Genomic DNA, 22499 nt, shown 5'->3' with positions numbered 1-22499 from the left:
TCGATTTTTTTCCAAAATTAATAGTATTGGAAAATGCAAAGTTTATATAATACAATCCATTTTTGTTTCTTAAACGTTAATATATACTTAACATTTCCATGTATGTGATACATTTTTAATATTTGTGTTCTATCATTTGCATTCCGATTTTGTGTTCCGTTAAGGCCACTCGTTGTTTTATATATTATAAGCACGAGAAACCAAGTCAAAAAGCAAAACTGCAAAGCGAAATTCCGATGCGCAATCATGAAATAATTATCGCAATTTGGCATCGTAATTCGGTGACATCGTTTCGTGTTTTGAGTGTATTCCTTTATCTGTTTTAAGGGTGACAATTCGGAAAAAAGCTCCGGTATCACCAATAATACGTATATTTTCCTTGTGATTATTTTCAACTAATCATGAAAGCAAAACAGATTTTATGAAACAATACATGGTGATTAAGCTCCATACGAACACTCAGAAAAATACTTTTAGAGTTATTTTTGAGTGAATCGCTATTGGAATTCTGAATAAATTCCTATCGAAGTATGCAGCGATATTTTGTCTTGTAATCATGCTTTTGCATATAATTGTTGTGGACTATTTCAAAGGGCGTAACCGGAAAAGATCACACATATATTTTATTATTATGCAAGGTAAAATTCAGTTCATTTAATCTATTTTGGTTATGGTTATGGTTGTTTGTAACTATTAAACGCTTTTTTGTCTCGCTATAAATATAAACTAGAAAAAATAAAAATAGAAAATAACATAAGCTTCTCTGGGATCTTAAATTAATCCGACTCGTGTCCGAAATATTACGAATCGACGAATTGATTCAAATACACAAGAAACCATCTTTTTATTTTCTCCGCTTTCTAATCCTCGTCATTATAATCAGCAGCAATAGAAGTAGCGTTATGACCATAGCGTGTGTTATAATGATCACCATCATCATCATAGAAATAATCACAAATGTTTATCTTCATCATCAGTCGTCATCATCAGTCTTTCTCATTATTATAATCTTAATAACTGCCATTTTCATCTTTGGCATATAACAATTTCAACGACAAATACACTTGTTTGTGAAATCAAGCGCCAATCACTAGATTACAAACACCGTGCTCTGAACGTTATTCTACTTAGTCTGTGTACATTACATTTTTTAGGTACCCACATGTTGTGTTGCTGATGACATGAATGTGCAGAGGTTAATGAAATAATGAGCATTTTAATTTACAAAGCATCATTCATTTTTTATTATGCAACGTCATGTGTTTTAATTGGATACAAGTGATAGGGTGTTTCGGGGAGTTGTATGACATTTTAAATGAAAGAAATTATAGAAACATGCACGACGCCTTTTTTAATATAAATATACACTCTCATCCTTAACTATAAATTTACTTCTGAACAGCTTATCGAATTGAATAATGTAATGCATCCATGCCAAAGATTCAAGATTATAAAGATACACATATACACGCAAGTTTAATGGTTAACAAAACGATTTATGGGTGCTCCATATAACGACCAAATATCAGTTGCTATGTATTAAATTTTTGTGGCCATACTTGAACATCGAGGTAACAATGGTTAAGGAACGATACTGAGAATGCTCCCTACAAAAAGAGAAAATATGCTAATTTTCTAATACTACACGTTTTTCATGGTGGGAACTCCGTTCGGTAATGTCTTGACTTTGTTGTATGAGAAGAATTTCTTGTAGGAGGCCGCCATGTTGCGCCCGTACACGCGAGTCTTGTAAAGCAGGTGATAAACACGAGCATGTCACGAGTCTCCATCCTATGCCACGTGACGCTGAGTTGACTGCAGAACAAAGGAACCCTGAAATGCACGTTCAAAATACTGTATTTAATAGTTTGTATTTAATAGAGCAGGGTAGAGCAACGGACCTCGTATGTACAGTATACTATTTTAATTAAACGCAGCGTCGCCGCGATTACCTTTCCTTATTTCTTATAAAATGTGGGACGTAGATGTACGTAAAAAAGAAAACAGATAACTGCCTAAAAGTTGTGTAATATATGAGGCTCGGCACGAGTAAAATAAAGGCTTATTTTATTCTAATATACTACGAAGCAGGCAGTAACCTTTTATTTTCTATAAATATTCACGCTGGATGCCAAATTTAGACATAAACGGTCACATGATTTTCCGTTTTTCGGGCACACATTCAGCCGAACCTCCCTTAACAAAAAGTGTACATTTTTCATTCAAATTAAAACAAAATTTAAATATAAAAAAACGATTTTTAACATGTATTTCATTGCAGTAAAACAATAATTAATACGCACTCATCGCATTTTAAAATCCTGGCATGCTTTTACTGAATTATATTATAATGGATACGTTATATATAACAATAAATGTGATATAAACGAAGGCCAACTTATTTTAAACTTACTTTCGCACCAGTTGCATCGAACGCTTAAGACTTATTTAGGCACTCTCGAGTCCGTTTCCGTGGGAAAACTGTACTTGGAATTTTGTATGTGATTTGTTCAAGTAAATCATTAGTAACCACATCGGTAAACAAAGCGGTTTTCTTAACCCTATTGGTTTATTCCTCGAATAATAAATAAGCCATTGCGGTGGCGGCCCATGAATGTAGTCGTTTATATTATCCGGGTGGAAACCTTCCCCGTCGAATCTGTCAAGAGAGCTATGTATGTTGACATCGGCATTCATGGCGCATCTGTCGAACTCTAAATCCTCAGAACTGCCCATTTCCTGGCAAGCGCCGTTTTTGTGAAAGGTAAGACACGAGTAAATTAAGTCCCACCGATTCCTAATATACTCGAAACAGGTAAATCTAATAATTACCGGTCCCATTTTCCTGGAAACTAGATTATAGAGTCTCATTAGTTCCATTAGCTAAGACCAGAAATAATCAACTCAGACGCATAGCGCCCCATGTCCTCGTTCTAGTAAACATTGAACATCAATCGCACGTATAATAAATTTGTATTAACATCTAACAATATAAAAAATAGTGCAACACGTTAGATAGGGTATTACTGTCATAAATCCTGACACTGACGTTTCGTTTTACATTTGCACAACACACTTATGCTTTATGTTGTGTTCACATTTTCTGTACGAAAGTATTTTTACACTTGATTTGCACGTGTCTGCAATATGCAATGTGTCGTCTACAAGCTATCCGCCTTATGCTGACGCATGTGACGTTATGTGGCTACCAAAAACGAAATCTGACATAGTTCGCATGCATCCACATCTATGTGACAACTGGCGATGTCGACACTTTCCAAAGAAGTTAGATCACTGGCCTTATAAACATTTAAGGGAAGTTTACTTTGAATATTGAATTCTTTCGGATACGAATACAAATTTAATGGATAAAATCTTAAAATGTAGTTTTACCTTGATCCATTAGGAATGACAATTTTACGCATATAATTGAATACAACGCAACTTGATATATTGAGTGACAAGTTAAGTTGTTTATTTCTATAAGAGAACATGAGACACTGTATATTATTCCAATGGGACAACTTGTTGTATTTATAATACCTGGAATAGTGCACTATTACCAACCTGAATCCCAGGTGTTTATTAAAATATGACCTGGATCTATTACATTACTGATATCTGACCTGTAATTTAGAATCCACAAGGCCAGGGCCGGGTTGCTCACAGCACCGTTTTTAAGATAACATTACCATTAAGCTTTACCTCCGTTAAGTACCCTAACGCAGCGTCATTTAATCAGCCGTTAACTTTATGTTGCTGAAACAGTTTTAACGCTGACGTTAATTAACGCAGCGTTTAAACTTTTACGTCAGTGTTAAATCCCACAATCCATTCCAAATGTTCACTTCCTGTTCCTGTTATCCAAAATGGCCTAAAACTTAGCAGACAATTCTTTTCCTGAAATAAAAAGAAAAAAAAACGCAATGTGAATTTTAGTACAATTGAAACTCTCAAATGTGAAGAACTTGTAAAAAAGGAGAAATTTTTTGCAATAATTACTAATAAGTTTTCAAATACTTTGAGTAACAAAACAAAAAAGGAAACATGGCTAAAGAAAGCAGAAGGGATTTCTTCACAAGGGGTCGCGATGAAAAGTGCTGATGAATGTAGAAACAAGTGGCAAAACTTAAAAGGGAATGTAAGGCCTTTGTTACTCAGGAAAAGCTTGAAAGAAAAAAAAACGGGTGAAGGGACCGTACCAGAGGCAGCTATGGCCAACGAACAGCATGTCATAAGTTCTGAAGTTTATAAAAATTCAGCATCATTCAATTTAATAAAAGGGGAAACGGGCGGCGAAGAAGCCATGTTGAAACCTAGCGATAAACTGTTTTATTGTGCTTTAAACCTCAATTAAAGTTTACGGCAGAAACTGTCGTTAAACCGGCCGTTAAAAGCCAGCGTTATTTTGAGCAACCCAATGTTAAAGCTTATACGGATTTAGCAGGCAAGTTTAATGATTAATTAAAGATACTAATTGACAAAAAAGTATGTATTTTTTCATTGTACGCCACGTTCAAAATGCTTACGTTAAATGAAACATCGATTACAGTCTCACAATTGATCAGAGTACATATAGAAAAACGAAAAACGATGGGATAAATAAAATACCAGGTCAATGTTGAACCCAGGTAAGTTTATTTTCTCGTCACTAAACCCTTAACTACTCGACAGGGCTCGTGTATATGTTTTTTCCGATACTAACTTAATAAACGTATCTGTAATCAGCAATAACCAGTATTAGCTTAAACCTTCTAAATTTCGCTGTGGTGAAGTGGATATGTCTGCCTAGCCACTGAGATCGCAGCTTTCCTTACATCTCCCCCAAAAGACACCAAGTACTGTTCTTTTCAATGAAGTGGGCCATATAGCTTCCCAATAAGCCATAGGCTTTCGATGCAATCGAGCTACAATAAGGTTAAAACAGTACAAGGGTTTATACTAACTATCGTCGTGAGTGAGAGGTATGTCGTTCACAAGAGCATGTTTATGCTGGATCCCGACATAATTTAAGTGGCCAATGAAGGTGTTGGAACTACAAGACATCATATAAGATTATAATTGTGTCCACGCCTGCAAACATGGATCAAATGCCACGAGCAGCCATTTGCGCAGTCTGTTCAGAAGCTACCATGTCCGCCATTAAGATCACACAACCTCGCCCGATTTGATAGCGGACAATGTGGTCCCGACTATACTGCGCGGCTGCATCCAGTATAATTTTGTATGCTGTTAAAAACGTTAGTACCAAAATCTAAAGCAATGATCATGTTGTTTTTTTATTTTGACACAAGTCCTGGACTTCTTCAAGTATTAAGTTTTGTTCAAGTCAAGCCTTACCAAATCACTGGGGGCTGACGAGGTCAAAGCGTAGTCCGTTTCGCTACGACGTCAGGTATATGTTTTACTACGAAAACATTGTGTAAATACACTACTTAATCAGGCGAGTTTCATCTTTTCTGGTGTTAATGGATTAGAGAACGGAACATCCAGTAATGGTAGGTACTTATTATCAATAAAAACTAATAACAAATGCGCATAGTTGCAACCTTTAAGTTTATTTTGAGCTAAAATCGAAATATTTTGATTTGAAGCAATGCATAAGGTGGTTATTCTGTTAAAATAGCCAATTAATGTAACTTAAATTAAATAAAACTACATGTTACTTTGATTCAGTGTACATTACACATTTCAAAGTAAAAAACAGGTTACGAACATGTATTTTAATCATTCAAATGGTTTGTTTCGAACGAAATTACAAGTCGCTTTATGTATAGGTTTCGCACAGAGTATGTATTGGTTGCGCAACGAAGTACAAATATAATGTATAGGTTGCTCAACGAAGTTACTGTATCCATTTCAGGACATATCATATGCAGTTTGCAGTAACTGCAGACTGCCATTTCCCAGTGCAAAAGATGCCGTGCTTCACTGTGCGCATGAACATCCAAACGAAAAGGTTGAACCCGGTGAAAGCCGGCAGAGTCCCGGCAGAGTCCCGGCAGAGCCCCGGTATACCGTCACTACACCGGCACTCACCGGGGCTATACCGGTTCAGACCCCGGCAGAGCTGAGGCAACGCCCCGGTTTAACCGGGGTCAACCGGGGCTCCACCGGAAAAGTATTCAAATGTTTAATACCTCCGGGATGAACCAGGAGTTACCGGGAAGGACCGGCAATGACCGGCTTGGCACTGGAAACAACCGGGACTGCACCGGGAACAACCGGGACGGCACCATCAGAGCACCGGTTTACTTATGTAACGTAGCTATAAAGGGACTCTGCCGGCATTCACCGGGGCTCCACCGGGGCGTTGTCGTAGCTCTGCCGGGGTGTTTTTGGGCCCCGGTGGAGCTAAGGTGCCGTCCCGGTTGTTCCCGGTGCAGTCCCGGTTGTTCCCGGTGCCACGCCGGTCGTTGCCGGTCCTACCCGATGACTTCCGGTTCATCCCGGAGGTATTAAACATTTTAATACTTTCCCGGTGGAGCCCCGGTTGTCCCCGGTCGTCCACGGTTCATCTCGGTGGAGCACCGGTTCATCCCGGTGGAGCACCGGTTCATCCCGGTAGGGCCCCGGTTCATCCCGGTAGATGCCTGATCACGCACTGGGGCTCCGCCGGCATCATAGTGAGACTGGGCCTTAATCGCATTGTAACACGATGTAAATTTACCGGCCGTTATGTACGCAGTAAACAATAACCTGTGACAGAAACCCACTGCCACACCTTTACAACAATATATTGATTAGGCAATTGCGGATTTGTGCCATTGGGGTCCTACGTTCCACACCTTACGGCTGTTACAGGAGTGGATTTTACAGGTAAAACTATGTATACGAACATGAAATTCATCTCAAAATTAGTTGACGATAACCGATTTTCAAGAAAATCGCTTTGATATATAGATGCAAAAATCATAATCCGTATGAGATCAATAATGATCGAAGTTGGGACATGGGATTTACTTTGACATAAGCAGAGTTTCGAGATAAGCGAGTTGGGGATAACGAGAATCGAATGTTATTTGATAAAGAGTACCGTATGCTGAAACCTATCGTCGGTTTCTATCAAAATGAACGTATATGGGATTGTCAAAAGTTGAAGATGCGTCATTATTATTGAGACCGACGACATTAGGTTCTCGACTCTCAACTGTCATCTTATATATGGATGTTCGATTTTAATCGTTTCCTTTGGCCTAGTCGTGAATTTAATTATGTACTAATAATGTGCATTTCCATGTCGACTGTGCGTCTCGGGTCATGTTGTGCCGTTGTTACTACCTCTTCCTCAAAGGAAACATCCAACCACTTTATGACTCTGTATTAAAAAACAAAACTGTTCTTTATTTTGCCTTTGAGAGATAACCAATACGTCTTCTGTGAGAAACGCATACACGCTAAAGCGTTGTCGTAGCGAGGCATATACGTATACTGTCAGAGACATGATCATGCCTATTAATAATATTTAGCCTTTATTTCTGATAACTGGGTCACCCTACACATTTCTATACACACCAGTGGCTTAACGATACATAGATCAATATGGATATTGTAAAATTAAATACAGTTGTAAACCTTAATTGCATTTTTTAAGTTAAACTTGACTTCGGTTTGATAAATCAGCGGTATATTTCAGGTTTAACCGCATAAACCAGACACATCTTGGATTATAATTTGATGTAACAGACCTATGAAATGTCAATGTGCTTAAATTCAGAGTTTTGTTATTAGAAAAGCATAATCTTACCCGTTTTAAACACAATTTTCGACTAATCCGTTCTCTATGTCATGTGTATTTAAACAATGTTTTCGTAGTAAAACATATACCCGACGTCGTAGCGAAACGGACTACGCTTTGACCTCGTCAGCCCCCAGTGCAAATGAGTACATCAATAACCTTTTCAACTTGCAACCGTCATGACTGTTAATGTTTGTAATACACATTCTGTGGCTAAAATTATGAAAGTTCCGTGATCTAAACTTATAAAAAAGTAACGTGTTTGTACGATTTATTCAATCGTATTTGTGTGATCAAAACTTAAAGTATATTTCCGTCAATTCAAGCCTTATAAATTTAAGCTGTGAACTGTTGGAAAAGTAACAAAAGACACGGTTCTTTACTCTGTTGGAGAACATGAAGTCAATTCCTATAACGACAATGAATATGAGTAGGAACGACATGATCGCGTATTTCGAAAGGCTCTTGAGAGCGCTCTGTTATATTATACAATATGTTCAAAATATGTGCCTCATAGGTACAGTGCGATAAGTAAAGACGCATATCAAACTCGTGAAGGGTTTAAATCACAAAATATGAGTCACAGTCTGGTACCTTCATTCATGAACGTAGATAAAGAATCAAGCACTTTTGGAACTAAAATATGAAAAAGGTTGTAAATCGGTAAACTTCTTTTGAATCCACTTTCACTTTTACTAAAACTTTAAATATATGGTTCCGGATAAAGATCAAAAACTATGGTTTCGAATACAAGTACAGATGAAAAACCCATCAAACACAAATCGTTCGTTATCTCTCGTAATTTCGCAGTGTAACGACCCAGCTTTCTGATCTTACAATATTCCACATATACGTGAGTTGGAGATATCACTCACAGAGGTCAAATGTAAAGGCATATTATCGTAATAATAAACGGTGAAATAATAATACTTATTAGTATTATTATTGATTATGTTGTTATTATAATAAGCATTATCATAAGTATTATCATTTATTTATTTATTACTAAACGTTTACACAATTAACGAACACTTCAACAAAAACGATTAATATTTCAGTATGCTATACGCCCTTTCCAGTCAACGTTGCATCTCTACACATTGCAAGTCCTCGCCTTGAGCAAGGTTACAGAGTCCACAGAACGCAGGCATGTCCGCTGACACTTGTAATACCACAGATACATGCGTCATTTGTTACATTTCCAGCCATGATAGCGATACGTCACTACATCCGGAACTCCTGTCATATCCCGCCAATCGGCATAAATCTACGCTGATTCGGAACTTTTAAGCGGGCATGTCGACTGGAGATCGAACTTTGCTAAATATTAGCTCATTTACGTGCAACTGAGTTTGCCGGAAATTGTTCGTTTCATGAACATGAGTTTAAAATATGTCAGTCCCAAGCAAATGTAATGCCGTCAATGGAAGAAGTCAGACAGACGAACACAGCGGAAATATAATAACACAGAAGCATTCGCAGCACTTTATCCAATGTCTTGGTCTGAAGCAAATATTGAAAATAAAATTAAAGTCATATGCTTTATATAATTCAAATCAGCTACATATGCGATTTTATCAATTTTGCTCCTTGTTTATTTGGACAATAAGCGTCCGAGTGAAGGAGATCTGACGTTCTTTCGGGGTCTTCCAGATGTTTAGTGCTACGTTATGTGGTTACGTTTGCGTTTTTGCTAGGCACTGACGGCACGTGACCGAGTTACAGCAGTATATTGTCAACGGTATCACAGAGTTGGGTTTCGAACGTCTGCATTCGTCTGAAAAAAGTGTGTGTGGTATGAGAGGTTAAACTATTTTATCAACAGTTAACCCGTGATAAGATTTAAAGTCTAATTGATCAACAGTAAAAAATGTTTCCGTTGTTGTTGTATTTTTGTTTTTGTTTGTTTTGTTGAAGAAAAAATATGTATATTAGTGTCGTTTGGACCGCTTCCTGTTTTGATACGCAGAAGAATCATATCATCGTGGCACGTCATCCAAATCTATTGCATTCTCTCCAATTAAAATTTGAGAAGTGATATCCCATTCTTCACTGAACAAAGCGATCTGTGAAAATATATTATATATAAGTTTATAATAAATATATTATACAGACCCATGTTGACCCGTTTTTTAAAGTAATAATTTACCAACTGTTCACTTACATTTTACATTAATAGAACATACAACTTCCGGTCAATTTCATCCTAATATTCAGACGTCATTTCCGGTTCCGGCGTACTCATACATCCGGTTTTGTCGGACACCGACAATATTTCAAAGTGCTGACTGCAGTATATCACATGTTTAAATTTAATTGATCCTCGTATCGGTTAAACTGGGCTTATAATACATGTGCGTAAATTGGCATCCCAGATTAGCCTATGCAGTTCGCACACCCTTATCAGGGATGACACTTTGCGCTTGTATTCGAATGTTTCGCTTAAAGAAAGGCTCTTCTAAACGAAATCCCAGGGGAAAGTGTCGTTTTCTGATAAGCCTGTGCAGACTGCACAGTGCCCATATGAAACGTTACGCAAATGCATTAAGCCCATTTTTACCAGAACGATACTCATTTAAAGGATAACGAAACCAGAAGACAACCTTATTTAAAACAAGAGAAAAATGTCGATCTCTTTGTGAATTATGCTCGTTATTATTTAACAAGGAGCATCATGACTATAATTGATTTTTCACATCTTAAGTGTAACCTTAACGTTTTTGTATGTTTACAAGACTTGGGTTCCCCGTGGTGAACATCTGCGATAAAAAATATTATAAAATGCTATGATAAACGAAAAAAGTAAGTCCGTACAATCTGTTCAATGCCAAAATTTGACCTTTGACATATATGTATGACATTGACAATGCCGATAGGGAGACGGGTGTTACAAGGGGCATTACTTGCCTCATTTTAAACATTGTTGGTAAGTTATTTTGATAAAGTTATGGTCACTGAACCGCTCTCAGTACGCACAATCTAGAATCAACACACGCAAACAATTGTGCTTGATTTATCGAGCTTTCCACAAGCGGGTTTGATATAAATCAATCATTTTGTATTTCAACTTCATTAATTTCTAGGAAAGGAAACCGTTGAAAGAAATTAGTCAAGTCTTCGCTGCAGTTGTCTCCCTCATATATAATCGAAGACCAATACCAACATGTTAAGTCTTACCAGAAGAGAAAGGTTATCAAGTTTGTAATTTATTCTTAGTTTATAGAAATCAAGCATTTTTACACACCTGTCACTTACACTTTTAATTTGTAATAATTATGCAGCCAAACATAGCTGACACATGCAACAAAACAAGTTATGGTTAAAAGGACCAATACAATCAGTATGGTGATTTCTCGGACCGCCTCTACTTGAAAATAAATACCATGTGTAGTGTAAAACGTGCATTCTTGCTATATAAATATATCATGAATACAATCGACGAATTAGGACGCTTGTTTTAAAGTGGCATCGTTTCTCTTTTTAAGCATTTCAAATGGTAGCATAAAAAGTTTATAGTAGTTTGACCAATTTTTGTCAAGATTAACCAGATTAGGTGAGATTTTTAACAAAGCCAATTATAAAATCGTAATTCGTGTCAAAAACCTAAAAAACATAGTCTTAGTAGTGAAAAATACGTACGAAATATGTAGAAGTTGTAATAATCGTGTTTCAGAAACGGCCTGCCGGACGTACGCAAAACACAGACAACCCGATGGACAGACATCAATTGTGAATCAATTCTACAGTGCGGGTTTAAAGTAGGATATACTGGTTGAGATTGACTTTGGATAAATATATTTTAATTACTAAAACGTCAAATAGGTTTAAATCGATTGGGTCAATCAGGGCCGTTAAAAAATGGAGGGGAAATCAACTGTAACATTCGTTTCCAAGTGGTTTGATATGAAACACGTTTGTATTTCCATAACCCGTTTTGTATTTTCTGCGCATGCGCGGAGGTAATTTCTGGTAGATCCGGAATCTCGAACTATCGGCAGCAGTACACGAAGTTGAAGATACTAAAAAACCAAGGTTAATGCTCTCAATAATAGCGTATATGTCTAAAATAAACATTAATATTCTTAGAATGACACTCTACGAAAAAGCATTGAACCCATTTTTTTCCAGAGCGAGGCTGTTAACTTTTTGTGATATTTTATAAGGGAACTTCCCGAACCTTGGTTGCTTCTATCCACGAACTCTACGTCAATATCACTAGACGCTAGTTCCGGTGTAGTTCATATCGCCCGAGACGCTTGTTCGTCTTCCGGGTCAGACGACGGAGGCGCCGTCTTATGGCTTTTCTACGGAAGCCGGATCTACCGGTCGCGCGGTCTGGGTAGTTTGACAAATTACATACACGGTTTTGTTTCCGGTAGTGGTAGAAACCATAATATAAAAAATGCAATTCTTTTTCTGTGTTAGTTTGACTTATAAGACATTTTCATAGATTACTTTTATGATGTACTACTTTTTTTTTGTTTTTGTGTATGCCACAAATAAAAAATTGAGACAATTATATAAATAGGCGACTAAAAATAGGACCTAAAGTGTAACAAATTAATATCGAAAAAGTGACACATAGGCAAACAATTAATACACCGCGGGTTCTTTTATTTTATGGAAAGTTATTTCATGCCATACAAATATGCCAGCACAAAAGACAAACACAAAAAAGCAAAACAAATCATGGCATTGTTTAAGTATGCAACACTAGTTACCCCACTTACCGGCGTCATAGCGTGGCGTTTGCCTTTCGACTGCATGTGCGGCCTCTTGTGGCGGATAAATTTGAGTGTTTCGTCGTCCATCTTCGTCTGCTGTTGAGTTTCCGTCAACAGGCTAATCTGAGACGAAACTTTAAGCACATTCATTAAACTCCCTTTTCATAGAGCACGGCCCATCAATTTTTAGATAGATATATTTTTATCTAACACATGTTCAATATACTTTGTAAGCGTTTTCATTGGCTTAGTTTTCGTTTATTGACCAATCGTATTTTGTTATTTAGCTGACGTTGCAACGTCAAATGACATCACGAAATGTATGATATGACAACTCGTGCAAGATCATATATATATATATATCCGTTCTTACAACAAAACCTGACGCAAGGCTTGTGGCATCCGCGTCATTAGAAATAATGACGTCATTTCCTGTCCAGAAAGATGGCCGTCATGACGCCATTGTGCGCAAGCGTCTCGCTACTGTATTCATTCTGAAATTTTCGTTCAAAGTGTTTTTATAAATGTGATAAAATATTGGCCACGTAATCAACAGCAAAAAGTCTCTGTAATATTAGTTTTAATTGAGATCAGAATTTAAGAAATAACGTCGTATTGCCGCGCTTTAAGTGAACCTGTCGTTTTGCTTCTTGTATTACATGTTTAAAAACAATCCTATTTGATTTTACAAAGTGAAGACCATAAGAACAGAAAATATAAAATCGCAGAAAATTTAAATAACAAACTTAATGAAAAAAGGTGATAAAACACGATATCTATATAACTCACAATTCGCCCTGGTGCTCTCAAATTATATAATTTAGCTTCGATCCCGAAAACGCAGTTTCATGCATGTGTGTTAAGTGTCGTCCCAGATAAGCCTGTGCAGTCATCCTTATCAGGGACGACACTTCCTTCGTTTAACGTATTTTTCGATGAAAAGAAGTATTTTCTTATCTTAACTAAAATCAAGATACGACGGTAAGTGACGTCCCTGACAGTTTACGCACTTCCATTAAGACCCTTTTTCCCAGAGCGCGGCTCGATTTAATATATTCAGCTTACAAAAATAGAAACGGTTAAAACCTTTTTTAGTTCCGATTTCCCTCGAATTAAAATACTGCGTAATTTGTTTATCGATTGTCAATAATTTTATCGGAAAATTAAAAGAAATTATAAACAAAGAAACATGTATGCCAGAAAATAAACCTTACTTACCAAAGAACTTGCAATTCGAAAGGCGGAAACTGTTCACTTACTCCACGATTTAGCCACCAATAACATGCATTAAAATACTGACAGTCGTATCCGGTACGTCTTGAAGACTAAACATGAGTGCGTGCGTACTCACGTATATGTCGTAGAATCTTGACTGCCTTAATTTAAAGTATGAGAACCACTTCTGCAGCCGGACAGCCGGCCCCCGGGTGACTAGAATCGGCTTCATTTCACCCCAGAGTGACACGAAATCGGCTTCAAGTCACCCCGGGTGACATGAATCGGCCTCTACTCACCTTGGGGTGACTTAAAGACGATTTAGGTCGACAATGACCCATTGATCGCCACTTACCGCTATGACTGCATGATGAGCTCTGTTCTGGACAACCTTTGCTTAATACATATTCAATAAATGTCGTCGTACTCAGGATTTTCGTTAAGAAGAGACTTCCTTTGAACGAAAAATATCATAACGGCGGAAAGTATCGCCCAACATTTTGATGTGCTGACTTCACAGGCAAATCTCTGTGACGACTTATTACGCACATGCGTTTAAGGGGCCTTTTAACAGAATTTGGCAAGTATTGAAGTTTGTCATTAAATGCTTTACATTGATAAAAATGTAAACATTTGATCTAAAAAGCTCCAGTAAAAAAAAACAAGAATACAATTAAAGAATGAAAAACAAGTAACCTTCATCTGGGCTTGAACCAATTACCCCTGGAGTGAAAGTCTAGCGCTTAGACCACTCGGCCATCCGTGCTGATACATTAGTGATTTATTGTATGCTTTATATAAGAAATCCCCGTAGTGTCCCAAAACATAACGACAACAACAGATCGTTTAGCGTGGAAAACTTTATAATATTCAGGTTTTTAAATCGTCAAAAGATGCATATAATGGATATTTTAGAGCATTGTTAATGTTCAGTACTACTGTTTCTTCACAAATATGATAACTACAATGACAATTTTCGAATCTGAAACATTTTTTTTAATTATTTTGTCATTTAAACAAAACCTTTAAGCCCTCTTTACCTGGAGTGAGACTCTTATATTAACCCATTTATGCCTAGCGTCAAGAAAAAAACACAATGACAAACAGCGTAGACCCAGATGAGACGGCGCATGATGCGGCGTCTCATCCGTGTCTGCGCTATTTGCTTAATGGAATTTCTGTAAGAAATATTTTTAATATAGAAATAAAAATACCAGACATCCCTAATTTTGGAAATAAATTGATCCAATTTAGAAGGATGGGAGAGTCCACTAGGCATAAATGGGTTAAAGCCATGTCTAATGGACATGATACTGTTCTCAAAACATTAAAACACGTCCTGATCAAACAACAAGATGGCGTGAAAGGCACAAAGTCGCTTACCTCACCTGAGATACAAAGGAACTGACCTGTTCTTTGCAGCCAATATGGCATTAGAAGAAATGTTGTGACCAAGTCCCATGAAAAGTGAAATATAAATGTAACATTTAGAGTGCTAACAAGTTTGTACTTTTGCCATATAAGGAAACATGCCCAGGACCCAAGCGGTCATGTTTTTCAACAAACCGGAACCATTTTGACTGTTAACAAGGCACATGTTGACGCCGCACAACGCACGCAGGGCAAAAGACGATAGCAAAAGCTCATCATAAGCAAATTGTGCTCAGGTGAGCTAAAAAGGACTCGAAAATTACCAATTGTGAAGTTTCTAGTAAAGATCTCTCAATAAACATATTTCCTGATGTCTATTGATATTTCTTGTTTCTATTCATGCGATAGCTGATGACGCTTCTGGAGTAGATCGAGTATGTACACGGATTTCGTACCCTGCGTAAAAATGGATATATTTGTTTCGCATCAAGCGCTTATAAACACGAACATAACTAAATGTTTTACTTAAAAAGGAAAGAATTTTCAGTGACTAAGTGTCATGTCCAGCAATCGGAATTTTTTTTTTTCGCATGGATTTTTTGATCGGTGTACATGTGCTTTAAAATACTGTTAATATGATGCTGACACATCAGTACATAAGAACAGAAGTAACTATGCGTATGTCTAAATTTAAATGTAACTAGCTGGTCTGTCTTTAATGTCTGTATCTTTGTCCGTCCGTCTGCTTGTTGTACTGTCCAACTGTCCTTAAACATGATCTTATATTTCGCAGTGACTATGTGGGAATGGTGTCGGCCTAGCGTTCGTCATATCTCTCTCAAGGACACAATAAACAAACTAAAAACAGCGGAGTGCTATTGGTCTTTGCGTTGATAATTGAAAAAGGAGATTTGGACCAAGTAAATACAACTCAGAAAAAAGGGTTCTGGTTTTATTTATCGCCTTAACATGATTTGGTTCCACATACAATCTCTAATGAGAATATATCTTAAGGAACTGTCGTCATTCTGATTTTTATCAACTTTTAAATGAGCTGCGCTGTCAGAAAAAGGGACGTAATGCATGTGCGTTAAGTGTCTGTCGTCCCAGATAAGCAATCCTAACATTCTGCCGGTAATCATCGACAACACTTTCCGAAACTTGATTTCGCTAAAAAAATACTTCTTGGAAACGAAAAATACATTAAAGCGATAACTGTTGTCCCTGATTAGCATGTGCGGACTGCCAATCTGGGACGACACTTAGCCAGCATGCATTCAAATCACATTTTATCAGAATGCGGCTCAAATGGGCTGAATGACCGACAAAAAAGGACAGGTATTAAGTGCTAAAACATGGTACTTTGAATTTTATACAAAATATATAGTATTATACATAAGTATGTATATACATTGAATAAATTGTAAAGAAAATCAACAAAAACTAATTTGACTGTACACGGTATTTTTTCTAAAAAAAATAAGCATTTCGTCAACATGAAGTGAGTATATACAAATCTTATGATATGGGTTTTGTTAAACAGTACTTTGCTTTACTGTACTATATATGTATCACAACGTTAATTATATTTCCAGTATTTCAAATTAATTATATACTTCGTTGTGAAAAACCTTACCTATTTAAAAGACCTTTCTAGTTTGAAATAACATTATCTGTTCTTAATCTTAATGTGTTACTTTTCATTTCAAGAAAAAGAATGTTAAGATTTTGTTTTTCTGTGTTGGTATGCCTGACATAAATATTCTGCAGTATTTTTTCCGACGAAACAATTGATAACTTTTTAGTTAACAACGTGTCGTTTATTTTTTATTTACCGGTAAGCACTTAACTGAAGTACTTTACTTGTTGACATCTACAAAAAATGTATAATAGTTTATTCAACTTGTGTACAAAAGTAAACTTGTTGTTTTTTATAATTGAATTTGTTTACGTTGTATCCATCTTTTAGATGCAAAGCTTATGTAATTTATCATATTAAACTTATATATAGTACAGATGTATATCAAATGACTGGTGTGTGCTTGTGGGAAAGAGAAAACCATACTTCAAATTAAAATACCTTGTTATATGACTTGCTTTTCATTTTACACAATTAAAACCAAGCAACTACTTGAAAATATGTTTAATTGTTTTGTAAAAAATATCTTACGATAAATTGTATATAATCGAAAGAACAATTAAAACTGGTTAATGAAAATAAGTCAATTACAAGTCAACGGAGAGTGATGTAATATTCTTAAAATTGTCAAAACTGTCATTCTCTCTATCTCGATAAAGATATGTTATATTCTTAAAAAACACATTCAAAATTGTCTCGCTTGTTGAAATAGATTGATTGTACCTTACAACTTGTTATGTTATTAATTTAAAGTGTGAATGAAAACAGTGAAATACTTTAACTGATTGAACAACAATAAATTAATTATTAACACTGACAATATATTTGTTGTTCAGTAATTATAAATGTAAATGGCAAAATGTAAAACGAATAGTCAACAAAAATTTCGTCAAGCTTTGAACACATTTAAGAACATCAAAATGTGGTCTGGTAAATAAGGAACTACATTATATACATACATTTAAGCTTGTCCGAATGTGGTCTTGTAAAAGCGGGTCTACATAATATACATATAAAGCAATGCATTATTATGTCTGAATGCAAACACCAACACCAACGATGAGCAATAAAAATGTGATCTTGTAAACAATGGATAACTGAAGTATATTTACATAGTATTTTTATTTGAAAGTACAACACACTTTAACTGTACATCAGTATTCCAACTTGAATCAATGGCGATCTACTTTAATCAGAGTGCAAGACAATTCTTAAATCATCAAACTGCACATCACTAACATAAACATGTATATCTCTGTAAGTTACATAAACTTAAATATTTCCATAACAAATTAAAATTGAAAGCAATAACTTTAACATAAAATAAATGCAACATTTTAAAAACCCTCATAATCATTCCATTTTTTAAAGATTATAATAAATAATTATGATCCAAATTAACAAAAAATATAGATAATGAAATAAATAAGACATAACTCAACGTGAATCAAACTTCACTGTTTTACAGCCATTTTTTTCCCGGCTACACTCCAGTTAAATGTTAACCACCATCTGTAAAAATCTGATAATAAAGTTTCTAACCTTCAATAAAAAATGTTTTTCGTACCACATATTCAAAGGCCATTACAGATTCAGTCATGAGAAGTGCCTATATACAATATCAAATCAATAAATGAAGTTGATTTATTAAGTGAGTATAGTATAATGTAACCTCTGCGGACAAACCACTGGTTATAAATGATAAATAAACACATAGGTTGTGTAGTAAGCTTTGTCAAAGCATACAGCAACAATGCATGCGGGCGAGAATAAAGACACTTACACATTCAATACGCTAGACATTATAAATGTATTAAAATTAACTTAACAGACACCAGGTTACAGTCTATAGAAATATTTAAACTTTTACCTTTAAAATACCCTGAACAGTAATCTCAGAACTTGAAGATATTTATATAAGTCAGACATGTGCATAACAAATAATGCCATAAATTGGTAAGTCTCTGCTCAATATGAGGTACTCAAGTATTTGAAAACAGACCTTGGGACAGTACATAGAGGTTATACACGCTTTATTTACAAATGCAACATGTTTATTTGGAGTAGGCGAACACATTAAGACATGATCAAAACAAGAGCACCACCTTGCGGGTGCAGACCGCTCATCTATTTTTCTTTTAAAGGTGAAGGGACTCTCAATACTTCAATCACAAAGGAGGGAGGGGTGGAGTGGAGAGAGGTGTATATTGTGGGGGTGTGGTCATTTATTACATTATCTTCAAAAAATAAGAAAACAAACAATTTGTTGTTGTTTTTTTTTTTTGGGGGGGGAGGGGTATTCTTGAGTGGGATGGTTGGACGGTATTTCAAAAATAAAATAATTTTTTTTTGTTTTTAACAAATAAAAAAAAAATTGGGTGGGGGGGGGGGCGGTGGAGGGTATAGTGTGATGGTTTTATTTATGAGATGATCTTTAAAAAAGAATGAAAAACAAAAAAAATTGGATGGGGGATTCTGGATTCTGGGGTTGGAGGGGGGGGGGGGGGGGGGGGGCTTTGGGAATGGTTTGGGTAGAGTCTATTTTGGTATGTCAGGAAAGAGTTCTTATGTCAAAGTATCAATCAAATCTAATCATAACTAAAGAAGTTATGGTAATTTTAGCAAAATTTAATAATTTGACCTTGATAGTCAATCAAAGGTCAAGGTAAAATTCAACTTGCCAGGTACAGTACCCGCATGATAGCATGAAAGTATTTGAAGTTTTAAAGCAATACAAAGCTTGATACTTTGGAAGTAAAGTGGATCGAAACACAAAATATAACCATATATTCAAAGTTACTAAGTCAAAAAAGGGCCATAATTCCGTCAAAATGACAACTAGAGTGATGCAACTTTGCCTGCACAGTCCCCTTAACATAGTTAGTAAGTGTTGCAAGTATGAAAGCAATAGCTTTGATACTTTAGGAATAAAGTAGACCTAAACACAAAACTTAACCAAATTTTCAATTTTCTAAGTATAAAAAGGGCACATAATTCTGTCAAAATGCCAGTCAGAGTTACATAACTTTGCCTGCACAGTCCCCTTATAATAGTTAGTAAGTGTTGCAAGTATGAAAGCAATAGCTTTGATACTTAACAAATAAAATGGACCTAAACACAAAACTTAACCAAATTTTAAATTTTCTAAGTATAAAAAGGGCACATAATTCTGTAAAAATGCACGCCAGAGTTATCTCACTTTGCCTGTTCTGTCCCCTCATGATAGTAAGTAAGTGTACCAAGTGTGAATGCAATAGCTTTGATACTTTCTGAGAAAAGTGGACCTAAACACAAAACATAACCGGACGCCGATGCCAAGGTGATGACAATAGCTCATTTTTTTTCCCCAAAAAATAGATGAGCTAAAAATGCATCTAGTACTACAACTATAGTTCATTATTAACATGCTTGAATGGTACCAATCGTTACTCATGTATACACTTCATGTATACACATTAAAGCAAAATGTTTATTTTCTGTCAATCGTATCAATATGATATGTTTGAAATATGACATAAAATTAATATACATAAAGCTTTTTTTATATGTTCAACAACAAAACATTTATGGTTCATGAACTAAATTTAATATTAATGTCAACAACCACACCATTTAGGAAAATCTGGTCTTAGACATTTGCTGAAGTTGTAAATATAGAGATTAAGAGGCATTTTGTGCCAAACATTCACTTATAATCGTCATAATAACATGTTATATTTTATTCTACAAATTCCATTAGACTTATTGATGAATATCATGTGAATAATTTTAAATACATGTACTGTATGAATTTACTTGTTATGTTGAGATGTGAACACATTAATTTTCTTACAAGGGAGACAACTTTTTTAAGCAAATGACATTGCTTTAACCGGAAAAGAAAAAAACAACTGCACTTCTTAGCAATTGCAAGCATATTACATAACTCTCCCTTGATTTGTAATTTAGTGATTTACGTTTTGAGATATCAATTATTCTTTAGAATGTAAAACATAATTAAGCAAATGTTTTAAATACTTGGTAAACTTTGAAAACTAAAAAGCATTGCATCTAACAACCTGTTCCTATTGCTAAATTTCAGAATCTGTTATCCTGTATAAATGTTTAACAGGGGCTAAATTGTTTGCGTTACCAAAAATCTACAAGATGTACCGTTTACAAAGGATGTGTACAAAGGAGTGAAAACATAGAGTTTATCTCATCAAAATGGAAACAATATATGAGTTATTTACATCGAACATACAATTATTTTAAAGTTGCTCTATATATCAGTTGCAAAATTTACCATCATACAGTGATAAACATTTATTTTTGGTAAAGTTACTACCGGTAAATGAGTTGAGAGCATGAAAATCCGGTCTTCAAAATGTGTATATACACAAATGTAAGACATAAAACATATATTATGTCCGAACACAATTGTCAACATTTATGAGCATGTAAATAATGTATATAACAACAAAAAATAGACAATAACAATCACGACTTTGGCTTTTATTCATGAACCTTATCATAATTATTTAATAAATTTATTTTTAAATACTCAGTTTCAAAACGATTAAAGCATTCCAAATAAAGAATAAAAGTAATTATCTTATAATTTAACAAACAATCTCCATTCAAATCAATAAAGTTAAAGAAGTAAATACAGAACTGACAATTGAAAGATTAAATAATGTTGTCTACATTCAATTTATATTCATTTCAAATACTGCCATACTTAACAAGATTCTTGATAAAATACGGACCCAAATGAGCAAACTTAATAAGATTATTGTATAGAAAAAGACAGACAGATCAAATAGGAAGCCTCAAACTCTCAACCTTTCTGCACAGTTATTTTAGCTAGCATTTCTATATTGCATGTAAAAACAGAAAACTGAAACATGCTTATTGCATGAACAGAATCCAATACATATTTTGTGATTGCGTCCAAGTTACCAGCATTACAAGTTACATGAACCGAATCCAATACATATTTTGTGATTGCGTCCAAGTTACCAGCATCATTTATACAGCTTTGAATTATCTCAAGCTCAATGTATGAAAGAATGTCTGAAGTAAAATTTATTTTCCATGCATATAACGTTATCAGATGCAAGTGTCGTAATACAAACAAAGTAATTATATAGACGTGCAATATGTGGGCTTAAAGTATTACTTAACATACACGCCTTTATCAAGTTACCTTAATCTCATTATACTTAAAAACATTTAACATATCTCATCAATTGTTAATGACTGACAGCATCAAAGTTTCCATAATACATGACAGATTGTTTTTCTTCCAACAAACCATGGCTGGTCAAATTAATATATGGCTTTTCGCGTGAATTGTGCTTTTTCATTCTGCCATTTCAATCTGAACAAGGTTATTCATTTTCCACCCGTCACAAAATCCAAAGATGACACCTGTCAGAGTAAGTGCTTAACAGGCCACGAGGTCTGTAGAGACTGGCACATCTTAAACAGTATTTATGTCTAAGCTTCCATGATTTGACTGGGGTCAATATGGTAACAACTGCTGCAACAGGCTTTGTTGCTGATTGGTCAGTTTGATTTCGTCAATTGGCGTCTGAAAAAAGAAAGATGTAATACAGTTTTTCCTTCAATTGTTGAAACCAAAGGAAATAAAGAACAAGCACAGAACTTCCATAGGGTGTTTCGAATGATCTGATTTGAATCCATAGAGGAAATGATGGCTCGATTGGTCCTTGTTGGCTCGCGTACTACTTAAGAGTATTCCATGTACTCTTAAAGTATACCACTCTATACCCAGGGTACAAAAAATGCGCTTTAAGGCACCCGGCCA

General features: G+C 35.4%; 1 protein-coding gene across 17 annotated transcripts in view; it reads right to left on the bottom strand.

Annotated features, from left to right (window-relative positions):
• LOC127881995 (uncharacterized) overlaps nucleotides 1-22499 on the bottom strand; it is a 318763-nt gene that overhangs the window by 240494 nt on the left and 55770 nt on the right. For 15 of the 17 annotated variants that reach the window (XM_052430466.1, XM_052430343.1, XM_052430352.1 and 12 more), the window contains one exon: nucleotides 15988-22262. The exons of the other annotated variants lie outside the window; for them this stretch is intronic. The gene's annotated coding sequence lies outside the window, so the exon portion shown is untranslated. Of the gene's footprint in view, nucleotides 1-15987; nucleotides 22263-22499 lie in introns of those variants that run through there. 17 annotated transcript variants of the gene reach the window in all.

This window comes from Dreissena polymorpha, chromosome 1 (genome assembly GCF_020536995.1).
Source record: "Dreissena polymorpha isolate Duluth1 chromosome 1, UMN_Dpol_1.0, whole genome shotgun sequence".
Lineage (NCBI taxonomy): Eukaryota > Metazoa > Mollusca > Bivalvia > Myida > Dreissenidae > Dreissena > Dreissena polymorpha.
The sequence above is the reverse complement of the archived record's forward strand: the minus strand, read 5'-3'. Positions and strand labels throughout refer to the sequence as shown.